Source organism: Notothenia coriiceps, unplaced genomic scaffold, assembly GCF_000735185.1.
Source record: "Notothenia coriiceps isolate Sejong01 unplaced genomic scaffold, NC01 NC01_scaffold00022019, whole genome shotgun sequence".
Lineage (NCBI taxonomy): Eukaryota > Metazoa > Chordata > Actinopteri > Perciformes > Nototheniidae > Notothenia > Notothenia coriiceps.
In genome coordinates, this window is record NW_011354720.1 from 97,668 (window position 1) to 109,744 (window position 12,077).

Here is a 12,077-nt window from a genome sequence, read left to right on the forward strand (position 1 = left end):
TATGTAACAAATGACCAGATGTATTGGCAGAGTAACCACAGACCAAACATGTGTACACCTTTGGGGTTTCACATTTATCTTTCCATGCCTTTCTAGATTTTCCAGTCCTGCAAGGGAGTTACTTTAACCCTTTTATGGCTGGCATTCAGCTTGTGGGTCCTAATTAATACAAAAATACCAGCTCAATTCTTTTTGTATAGCTTATTTTGGGAGTGAATCCATTTTAGAGCAGTTAGCAGCAACCCAATGTGTCCTAACACTTGTAGAAATTGTTATCATGTCATTGAATTTTGAGTTGAGTTGTTGCTGTTATTTTGTTTGTCATTGTTAAAAGTGTGTGTGTGGAACAGGATTTAGAACCTGCTTGGCTGCAAATAAAGTAGTCAGGCTATAGTCATGCATTCCAGCTGTATTAGAAAAGCAAGGGACACTCTGACAAGAAGAGGTGGTAACAATGTAGCATGCATGTTTGACTACCATTTAATTTATTTCAGCTATTTCCCATATAAAACACTCATCAGTACCTGTGACAGGACAAAATGAGACAACACGCTGGGAGAATATGTAACAATTAATACATGTTGGGGGAAAAGAGAGTGGGTTTGTCCATCAACTAGTGAAGAGAGTGAAGGCTCCAATAACATATCTTGTTTCAACCTAAAAAATACACACTTTGTCTATGTGCGTCTGTAGATTTCTCCTAAATTCAACTGAAGTTTGCATTAGAAAATGTCTCATTTACATATTTAAACATTATATTTCAGAGAAGTTGTTATAAAAAAAAAATGGTCTTATTGTAAACAACCACATGAGATGTTTCCCATACTGTGAGCCAATGATTTCCACTTTAGAAATTATATAAAAATATTTCTATCTATATTCTGAGTGGCTTGGGGGGTTGTCGACCTTATTTAGATAACATTGTATCCATAAAAACACACCAATGTTATAACGTTTCATAAACACTAATGTTTCTCTATTTAAATTAGCTTTTGTGTTGCAATAGGGTGGAGAAAGGAGACTAAATGTTCAGCTCTATATAATAACACTGTGACCAAGAGTACATTAACATTGACTTTCATCATTGAATCCCCTCACTTTTTTCCTTGACATCGTTTCAAATGTAACCATAACTCTAAATAAGTCGTCACAGTGGACATTCTCGATGTCTTTTCGCACTTTGTGAGACTCCCATGCAGTATCAACAACTTTTCGCTGATGAGACAATAGCAGATAGTTCCATTTAATGCGGGAGAATCCATTCAGCCGAGGAAAAGGGGTGTCCGGAAATGAAGGAAAATAACTCACGACGGGAACTAGCTTATATTAGTGTAGATGTATTTACTCTGATTCAAATCACTTATATAACTATCTATGTTCATAATCAACACGAAATATATCGGCAATATAACGAAAATCACCGGTAAGGATACCATCCACCCCCACGGGACAAAGTGGACTCGCCCTACTCAATCATGCACTTCAGCATACACAGCAAAGAGCATGCTTTCACCTTTAGGATTGTCTCTGCTTCTTGAAGTCACCCTGGATTATTCTTTTGGATAAAGCAGGTACGCACATCTATTTTCTCTCTTTATATTCGCATACAGACTCAACCGGAACACCCCGTGTATTCTGAATGGACTGTAGGTGGGGGCGATAGTCCGATCTTGATGTATAAATAGGTTTCATGCAGACAAGGGTGTAGTGGTTGATTAAGGACAAATCTGTTATCACGTCCTGTCGGCGATCATATCAACCAGAGCCAGAAGTGTGTAAAGGTAAACATTTGTAATGTCCATGTTTCATCATAGCAGTTTAAGTATTTAAATGCGAGTCACACCATACTTCATCAAGCTTTAAAAAACTGCCTTAAGTCCGTTTTTAGAATAAGAACATGTAAGAATAACGTGAGAAAAGCTGCAGTCATGTCCTCTCTGAGGTTAAACAAACTTTCCACAAGCTTATCTCCTCCTTGAGGATCTATTGTATTTTTTTATTTTTTGGAAAACCCACTCAATCACCGCATTCACACAGATTTGTGGTGACAATACGAGTGCGAGTCAAAATTAAAAGAGAAACGAAAAGATCAGAGTAGAAAACATCCAAGAGATGGATAAACAGTCCCTCTTTTTTTAAAAGAATGTTTCATACACACGGAGGCAGGGTAGAGGTGGACGGTAGGGAGGGGGATATCCATATTAGGAGGACGTGTCCTACATAATAGACATGGCACACAACTGCCACTGAGCAAGGCACAGGTGCCAGCAGCAGCCAGCCGGAACTTCTCTCTTCAATGTCAAAGATATGAGGATCTGAAACCACTGGAACATTTATATGTGTGTGTGCACGCGCGTGTAGGTGCGCATTTTTCTCTTCCTTTCAATCCCTGTGCCGATTCGAGCTCAAACAGCTAATCTGCATGCGGTGTGTGTGTTTGGAAAGGGGGGGGGNGACGTTTTCTCTTTAACTCCACTATCAGACGTGTTGCCTTTACGTGCAGGTGACTGGAACGAAATGTGTGTGTGTGTGTGTGTGTGTGTGTGTGTGTGTGTGTGTGTGTGTGTGTGTGTGTGTGTGTGTGTGTGTGTGTGTGTGTGTGTGTGTGTGTGTCAAAGTAGGCTAGCGCGATCGCAGGCTGTGTGTGGCACCAACACGTCTTTTTGCGCACAGGATATACATTGCGCATGTATGGTGGCAGGACTGCTCAGGGGTATGGGCCGGGGCAATTGTTCTTCTGGACACTTTAAACCCACACACACATCAACAAAGCAGCTGATCCTGCTGATAGAACGCAATGGAGACGAAACACATACACACACTGTTAAAATGTGAGATGTGTGTGCACAGGTTCAGTGACAAGGACAAACTTTTCTGCTTCTCCTTTCTTGATCCTGTCCACACACACACACACACACACACACACACACACACACACACACACACACACACACACACACACACACACACACACACACACACACACACACACACGCACGCACGCACGCACACACACACATTTTCCATTTGTGGTGGTGCATTCATGGACGGCTATAAACTCCGGCACTTCCACGATTGAATCGCACGAGCAGACATACTGTGACATGTTAGATGATCACATGAGTTTCGTCATAAGACCCTATTTGAGCCTACCTAGTGCACGTTGTGAGGGAATTATGGGAAACTAGTGATTGTCAATCAATGTCATTGTGGATTAACTCAGATTTCTCTAAGAAAACATGCAGTAGCCTATATAGGCTAGTTTCAATTTAGGCAACCCTACTATTATATAATAATATTGACACACCCACATTATGTATTTAATGACACATAGGCTAGGCAAATCTGATGTGATTATAGCCTACTGTATGTTTATCGTTATTCCAGTTTTTTCATCATAATCACAGTTATCGTAAAACTTTTTCTATAGAGACTTCATCAATTCAACTACAAAAACAACTTAATGTTTATTTTCACTAACAATTACTTTGCCTACTATACATTTAATTCATGTAACAGAGTCGAAAGTTATATCTAAAAATCAATTGAAACGCTCTATGATAGGAAACAAATATAATGTTGGTCATTTTTGTAAATTAAACGAGATTAAAATAGCTGAGCTATCTTTTTTTCAATCGACTAATCTGAATCGCGACATTTCCCGACAACACCTGAAGGCAGCAGCAGTGAAACGACAAGAGACAGGAGAGAGAGACATCGTGAAACAGCGAGGGGGAAAGAGAGAGAGAGAAAGAGAGAAAGAGAGAAAGAGAGAAAGAGAGGAACCTGTACTGCTCTATAACACAAGGAGATAGGAATTCGCCAGAGATAATAATAATAATATTTCCACACGATTTTTTTTGCCGAGTTGAACTCCGGGTCGCTGTTGACAGGCGCCGCACCGGCACACACCGCGGCTCTCCTCTCTATCTCTGCCGGAGCTGGACTCTTTTATATATTTTAACAGAGCTGCACCGGTCCCTTTTTTGAGAGTGTTTGTCAGCGGTGTTTCTAACTGGTAAGGAAGTGACTGTATAATTATCATTGTTTGTTCTTTTGGAGGGTGCGTTCGTCGGGCTGCTGCTATGTAGTCCAATCTTTACCGACTCTTTGGGCTTTAACACAGTCATTTCCTTTAGGAGTGGACTGATTAAGAAACGGGGCAGCAAAAGTACATGTGTTACAATGGAGATAAGGGTATTTTTAAGGAATGTAACACTGATAACAGAGTGAAACCTTGCGAAAAAGATGATACTAAGGAAGGGTAGTAGGCTATATTAACATTAAGTTATTAAAGGGATATTGAGTGCGTTGTAACATGTCATAAAGTAGCATACGATACGAGCGATATGAACTTACTAACCAGCAGCAGGAGTCCCTAAGTGACAATTAAAGGTGATAATAGGAGCACAGAATTCATAAAGGTCAACATAAAAGCTATTAAAGATACCTATTAGTGGTGTCTTAAACTAAAGGACGGGATTGTCATAGTGATCCTCCCTCAGGGGCTGAGTGAAGTATCGGAGGAGATAGTTATGTAAAAGCAGTTTGCAGTGGAGTGAGATAGATAGAGAGAGAGAAAAGACAGTGCGCGCGTGCACGTACTTGCGCGCCCACGTGCGTCAAAAAACATGCTCACTTTCATGTTGTTTATAGTAAAGGAATACAGATAGAGGGGAACAAATGAAACGTAGGCTTATCTGGTGTTGTTGGAATTTTGACTTGGAATATTAGGCTTCTGTACACACAAACACACACACACACACACACACACACACACACACACACACACACACACACACAAACAAACACAATGATTTTCCTGGTGCCATCTGAGTTTTTCATGAACAATTCCAGTATTTTCTAGATTAATCGTTTGTTGTAGGAGTCGGAAAACTGTGAAAAATGTCCATCCCAGTTTCTCAAGTCAAAGCTGTTGTCTTTAAACTTCTTTTATCACACCAAAACCCACCAAAAATTAACAATGAGATGATATAGAAAAAGAGGAAATTACTTTTGGTCCATATTTAAATAGCTGAAAACGGCATTTTACTCAAGTTTTTAATGTACATTTACTTTAACGATTAATCAATAATCAAAACAAGTGGGGATTATTTTTCTGTTGACTAATGGCTGCTGCTGTACTTGTGCATAGTTATTGAGGGATTTTTAAAGTATGGGTTATGGTGATAATCTTCCAGTATCCAATAGTTATCTTTAAAAAAAAAAAGTGTGTGCATGGCATCAACAACTGTGAGCTTGCTGTACTTGATGGCTTTCCCCCCTCCGTTGATTTGGCCTTTCTTTGGAGTACTGTTTTTCTCTCTGGTTGTGTACAGTATTTTCTTCTGTGTAAGGTCAGATACAGAAAGACAGATAGGGAGGGAGGAAGGGGGGATAGGGAGGGAGGGAGGAAGAGACGGAGCGTTGTTTTGCAGACAGGATTACATTGTCTCCCCTATTTTACATTTCAGACATTATGTTAAGCAATTCTTCTCGACCCTGAACCCCAAACTGTGTGGTTATACTAGTGAACACACCACACAACAATAAATAATGTAACTTCCCCAAATGAACTGTAAGTGAATAAATTGCCCTTAAGAGTGCCACCTGTTCCCCCCACGCATAGAACCAGGAATACAGTTGAAGGTTGGTATGTAAATACATGCTTTTCTTTATTGATTTCTGGCAGACTTTAGGTCATGCTTGTTTTTCTGTTGAAGGAAGAGCCACAATATGGGAGTGTTCTTCTGATGTCACAAGTGTCCAAACAGTGTCATGTCTGAGGTCACTTGTTGAGCATGGTTAACCGAGGCAGAAGAGGAACATGACCTGTGTTTAAGTGCGACATATTGTCAGTAATGTGATTCATGTTGGAATAAGCTTCTACCAGTTTCTGCCAGAGCCTGGCGCAGATGCCTCACATTCACACACGGATCCGTCGAGAGCTCACACATGACTCGAGTGGACTCTTTTGTAATTGCTCTTTACATATAAATGCGCAATACATTGGGCTTCTGTCAATAGGAGTGTTTGTCTTTTGTAAGCTTGTGTGTGCTTACTTCTGCGTCCCGGCGCTTATCGTGATTAAACTTTCAACTCAACTGTTTATCTCCTTCAAAGACCTAATTTTTCGTTTTTTTTGCAAAGTTCACCACTCCTCCCCTCCCACACCTCCTACTTATGTTTTTGTCCTGTACATGTGGGGGTAAAATTAGCAATTTAATTTTCGTTATCGTCTCCCTTCAGAATGTGGAAGTGTTTTATTGGTGTGGTGAGAAACAATGAGGACAAGGCAGGGCTTTGTGGTGGCAGAAATGCATTTTTAACCCATGTGAATGAATGGCGCCTCACATTCCACAGCAGCAGGCCCTACACTGAATGGCAGCACTAACTCGGCTGTTTTCATTACTCATTACTGCCTTGTGCCTTTTCACCATGGACATAGTCATTTACCTTCACCAACTGAGAGGGGGGCGCAACACCATAAAGACTCTATCCTTTTTGTAGGTATAATGACACTGAGCTTGGCAAAACAGTTTTTCTACATTTTCAAAAGAAATCTTCTAATTGATAAGTAACTGGTTCTGTTGATTTTCTCCATACTCTGCTTTTAATATTAAATCTGCGTAATCCCAAAAAGATATTAACAATGGACTTTGTTTGACATGAAACATTTTGCTCAAAGTGACAAATCAAAGCAAATTATTACTCAACTTGCAATTCATCGCAACTCTACAGAGATGTATTGCCACTTATGTTTTGATGTTCTGGCTGGCAACTTTACACTTCTGATTCAAATGCTCTAACACTGTGGTCCACCTACTCAGAACTAAACATCAGAAAGAACAAGTTAGGAGGTAGAAAACAGTGTCGAATTGAGCAGTTAGAGAACCATATATTTCCCTTAGGAGATGGTGTAGACCAAAACAGAGCGAAAAGACGTGGTTTTTCCAATAAGTGAAAAATAATGCATAATATGTATCCGCCTGTTTTTCCTTCCACCAAGTTTCATTACAACACGGCATTGACATACGAATAAATAGAAAAACATAGCATAACAGAGTTAATGAAAGCTCATGCTGCTTTTTATCTACCAGATGTATAAATGAGCCAAATATGATGACACGTCTGTCATATTGACTGATACTTTGTCACTGTAGCTTGTTTCTGCTGCCCCCAAGTGGCCAAATTATAATTTAAAGCAAAATCTGCAAATGCTAGAATCATCTTTATGCCATCCTAAATGCAAGGGATTATCACAACCAGATTTGCATTTACTCTTGTTCAGGTGTATCTCCCGGTTAGTATCTCTTGGTTTAAGTGTGTATATATCCTGTTTTAGCATTAGCACATCTCTGTGTGGTTCCCAGCACCTTGTGGAATTCACGTCTAGCAGAGTTCCAGAGCTAGCTTTGTGCAAATAGGTCTTTGGTTGAATCTTTTCAGTACTTTTTGAAGTGTAATTGCTACCCTGCTTTGACTTCTTCATTCCTGCTTTGACTTCTTCATTCCTGCCCCGACTGCTCATGTTGATGTTGTGTGGCTTTGAACAGACACTGAGTCAGTTCTGCTGAAGTTCCGATCTTCCTTACTATTGTATCAATCACGTCTTTTACGAAAGCAAGGATGTGCCTGCCTTCACAGGTTTTGATCACTGTCAGTGGCATATTACGGTTGGATTATGGAGAGGCTGTTCCTTATTTCTTTGGAAAATGAAACAGAAAATGAAAATACTACGATGTCTTGTGTCTGTTCTCTGGTGACGGCATTGATTCCCTGCTGCATGGTGGGGGTTTTTACTCTGAAAGGGCAATCTCTCTGCGTTAGCCTAGAAACACCAAGCTCCTGGATTAAATTATAAATGAGCCCTCCATGGGAAACACATTGCTTCCTGCCTCGGATAATCACAAACAATTTACATTTACTGCGACCATCATCCTAGACATTACCAGTATGTGGATATGTACGTCCATTATTATTTACCTAAACATTCTCGAACAGGTGGGTAGGTAATCCGTCTATTTGGGTCACACCTGCATCCGCCCCATCCATGAGGACCAATAAGATCAGAAGATCAAGTCTCTGCCATGCCAAGCAGCCCTGTCCAGCTAGTGAGTCCTGATAGCTGTCTAAATTAGGCCCAAGAAAATGATGTAGTAATCGGAGGATTAAGATAGGAGAGAGGTTAGAGTTGGTGTGGGGTTTAAGGCGGGTGGAGGCAGGGGGGATTAGGAAACAGGGACTTGTTATCCTTTGCCTATGGTGGTGAGGGTCCGGAGAAGCATCATAGCATGAAAACATGTTGAAACTTAAAAAAAAAAATGACATATTAAAACATTTTAGCCTGGCTCAAACTCTCAAATGATTGACAGCTGTGTCAGTTAACAGTCAAATGGCGGTTGATGCCGTCCTGTGAATTGCAAGCGCACGGCCAATCAGAAAATTCAGATCAGTGCCTCAAGCCCCAGCCCAAAGTTCACAAACCTCTAGAAAGAACTACTCCCCCAGACATAGGGAGGGGGGTTGAGAAAACAGTGGTCCCCATGGTCAAAGTGCCATGAGTTCCTTCAAAGGTTTCTAAGGAAAGTTCAAGTGTGTAAAGACATCTTGTGTTTGTGCATGACGTTTTCACCTTCATGTCACACAAGCAGGTGTGTTGCTTTGACAAACTGCACAGTCAAACTACTGCTAGTATTTGTACCAATAATGTAATCAGCTTTAGGAATGCAGGAACTAAATCAGGGGTGGCCCACAATGGACTGGTTGGATATCGAGCCCATTTATCAGAGCAACTGAGGACACTTGCAGGCAGCAGCTCGAGCCTGCAGTGATGCAAGCAGCTTAACAGCTCCTTGACAGTCAGTTAAATTGAAAAGGATGTGTGTTTTTTTTATTTACAGAAAGTAGAATGTCAAGAGTTTCAATGTTAGCCCGTTATACGGAACATGCTGCATTATCCATCACTGGCACTCATGTTGATTTTCCCTCTTACACATTATTGATGATCCAATGAAATAACAATCACAAGTACACAGAGCTGAGGCTGAATATGCCGGATTCATTAGCAGCTTTTGAGTGATCATAGTTAATAGATTTCTGCCTGCGTCTATGAACCCACGCTTGGCATTGTTGCTGTGATTGCTGCGGGATTAAAGAAGAGAAATAAGCTTAGCTGGGAGAAATAGCCCAGAGGACCACGTGGCTGTGATCGGGGATTGAGAGGAAGGGAGAAAGAGGGAGGGAGGGAGAGAGGAGGGGAGAGCTGCCGGGGGAAGGAACAGCACTCTTTGTCCAGCCCAGATGTCACCGTAGTAGACTGCCATTATCGATCCACTGCTTTACACACTCAGCACACACACACACGCACACACGCACGCACACACACAAATGCAGTGATACCCTAATTAGATAGCATTCAAATGGGAATTTAAAAACAAACCTGTCAATGGTGTAACATAAACCCCTTAAGGCATTGATTCACCTTTTATTTCAATACATGAATGTCTCAATATGCATAATTAACCAAAAAAACTAATACAACAAAACACTTTGATTGATGAACAATGAGTTGGACACATAATTAGCATATTTTTACATATTTCAGGGCTGTAACTAATGTCTTCGGAAATATTTTTGAATGAAAAACGATAGATTGATTGTCAAACTATTCTTTTTAGTTTAGTTTAGTAACTAATCATTTTTGAAATATATTTGACAGGTCTGCACGCAGACGTTTCCTTATCATTTGTAAAACCAGCCTTTCTTTCCTCTGCATTCTTTCAACCTCAGTCTATTTATCTCTCTGCAAGACTTCCTTTTGACAGGCCACTCGATGACAAAAACTCTGTATGTTTGGCAGGGGTGACGTCCGGGCCCAGTCGGGAGGGAACGTGGCACCCAAACTTAATCCAAACTCACAGCACCCCAGAGGGCATTAAGGGTGGGTGGGGGTTGGGTGAGCTGTTTCCCTAAGCAGAGAGGCTCCTCTTTAGCATTCACCATTCTGTTCCAGTTCATAAACACTCTAAACTGGAATGAAAAGGTTACTAAAAAGTGATGAAGTCTGATACAAAGTTTCGTATTATGTTTGTATGTGTGTTTAAAGCGATAGTAAGGTAAGTAAGGTGTTTCCCCAACTTCAACTTCATAAACATAATTACTCAAATGTTTCTCCGTGAAGTGGATGTATGACAGCAAAGAGCATTTAGTTAGAACTTCATTTTGGAAAACAACAGGACTTTTGGGAATACCCCTTTAAAGATATTTGCAATGTGTCATTTCACTTTAGTTTCACTTTGATGCAAATTATGTAACTGCTAACAACTCCACCCATTTATACAATCATTCACATTGTTGTCTGATCTCCCTCAAGGAGATACCGTTGTTGCTCCGTTTGAGTACGAAAACAACTTTAAACACGACACACTTAAAAACATTTTCCCTATCCACCTCAATGGCCCCAAATTCCCTACATTCTTAGCATCGTCTATTAGTCCGTAAAAGTCTTCCCTCTCTTTAGAGTCAGAGAGAATGTACACAGTGTGTTTAGTTAGAGCAGATTGAAGGCCAGTGATGTTGCATGTCTGACCAACTTAGGGAAACAAGCTGGAAAAGTCTCCAGGCTACTGCAGCTAATCATTCAGCCCACAGAGGAACTGATCGTTAGGCGCTGATGTCAGCCTAACCTTGCCGCGATGCTTTTTACTGAGTGTGTGTGTGGGGTGGGGGGTAGATGGATTGAAGTATGGAGTTAATCCTGTCAAAAACTGCTTTTCTGATCATAATGAAGGAAAAAAGACATGATTCCTTTTTTCCTGAGTTATGGGATAACAGCTAAACGCATCATACTCCAACCACGATTACGTTAAATGAGCAGGACTGTTGTACAACGCTCTCATTGACATGCCTGAAAGTCACTATTGTTACTTCCTGGGCAGACCCACTCATATGGAAATTCAGGGGGCAGTTTTAGTTCTCCTTTGCTGCAAGTTCTCAAAATGAGTCAAGCGAACATATCTGAGCCTTGTTAAAGACAATAGGAACAGCTAGAAAAGCCAGAAACTACACATTTAGACAATGCTTGAGGTAGGGTTAGGGTTAGGAGTATGACAGTCTTTCCCCCTTTGTTCTATGCTACTTTGTAATGGCAGGATGGACAGGCGTTAGGAAACAGGGTATAGGAAGTAATAGTGGAGCTCTGGCAGGGTCAAGCAGGCTTCGGGGTCACTGAGGACAGAGGTGAAGAGGAGGGGGGAGGGTCGCCCAAGGGCTAATGAGCTCACCGCAAATCCACATGTGGATCAGAGATACAGTTCAACTTCACACATGCATGCAAGGTGAACAAATGCAAGAGTCATCTAATGTGAGGGTTTCTACTCGGCAGGAATAAGAAGTACAAGCCTTTTCCATCATGTAGTTAAAGAGCCTGTGACACGATTTTCCCCCATCATCCAAACCCATCAATTTGAGTAAATATTGTCCCCTTGAAAACCGTTACTGAACTAATTTTGGATAGTTGTACTTTGATAACCATTAATCTGCCCTTCAATGTTGACCATTTCCTGGATCTTCTCGGGGATTCTTCAAGTCCCGCCAAATTATGGGTGACGTCAATGCGGGCACAGCGCTCCAGCTGCACCGTTCAGGATCCCAGCATCTGCATGTAAACGCACGATGGGGCATACAGCAGCAAGCTCAGACAGCGATGACAGTTTAATTTTGAACGTGTCTGAGAGCTCATATGAGGCTGAAGGATCGGTTTATTTTGTATCTGTTAGAAGTTTAGGAATTAGGTGCGTCAATATGGACGATCATACGGTCATGTAGCCAGTGGTGGACTGGGACTAAAAATCAGCCCGGGACTCTCGACCGGCCCACTTCGGTACCACTAGTAAATTGTCAACGGGGGGAGTGGGGGATGTGCTAGTGACTTATCCGACCGGCCCACTTCGGTACCGGCCCATCGGGATTCGTCCCGGCCCACGTAAACTGTCAACGGGGGGAGCCTCGCTGCGGGGAAACGGTGGACCTAGTGTCCCGATCGGAGTGGGAATAATAATAATAATAATAATAAT

At 41.4% G+C, this 12,077-nt stretch overlaps 1 protein-coding gene across 3 annotated transcripts in view; it reads left to right on the forward strand.

Annotated features, from left to right (window-relative positions):
- The first annotated feature begins 1,502 nt into the window (after positions 1-1,502).
- Positions 1,503-12,077, forward strand: part of LOC104953621 (zinc finger protein 516) — a 52,849-nt gene continuing 42,274 nt past the window's right edge. For 2 of the 3 annotated variants that reach the window (XM_010780583.1, XM_010780585.1), the window contains exon 1: positions 3,728-4,018. The gene's annotated coding sequence lies outside the window, so the exon portion shown is untranslated. Of the gene's footprint in view, positions 1,572-3,727; positions 4,019-12,077 lie in introns of those variants that run through there. The other variant, XM_010780584.1, reaches the window with a different exon arrangement.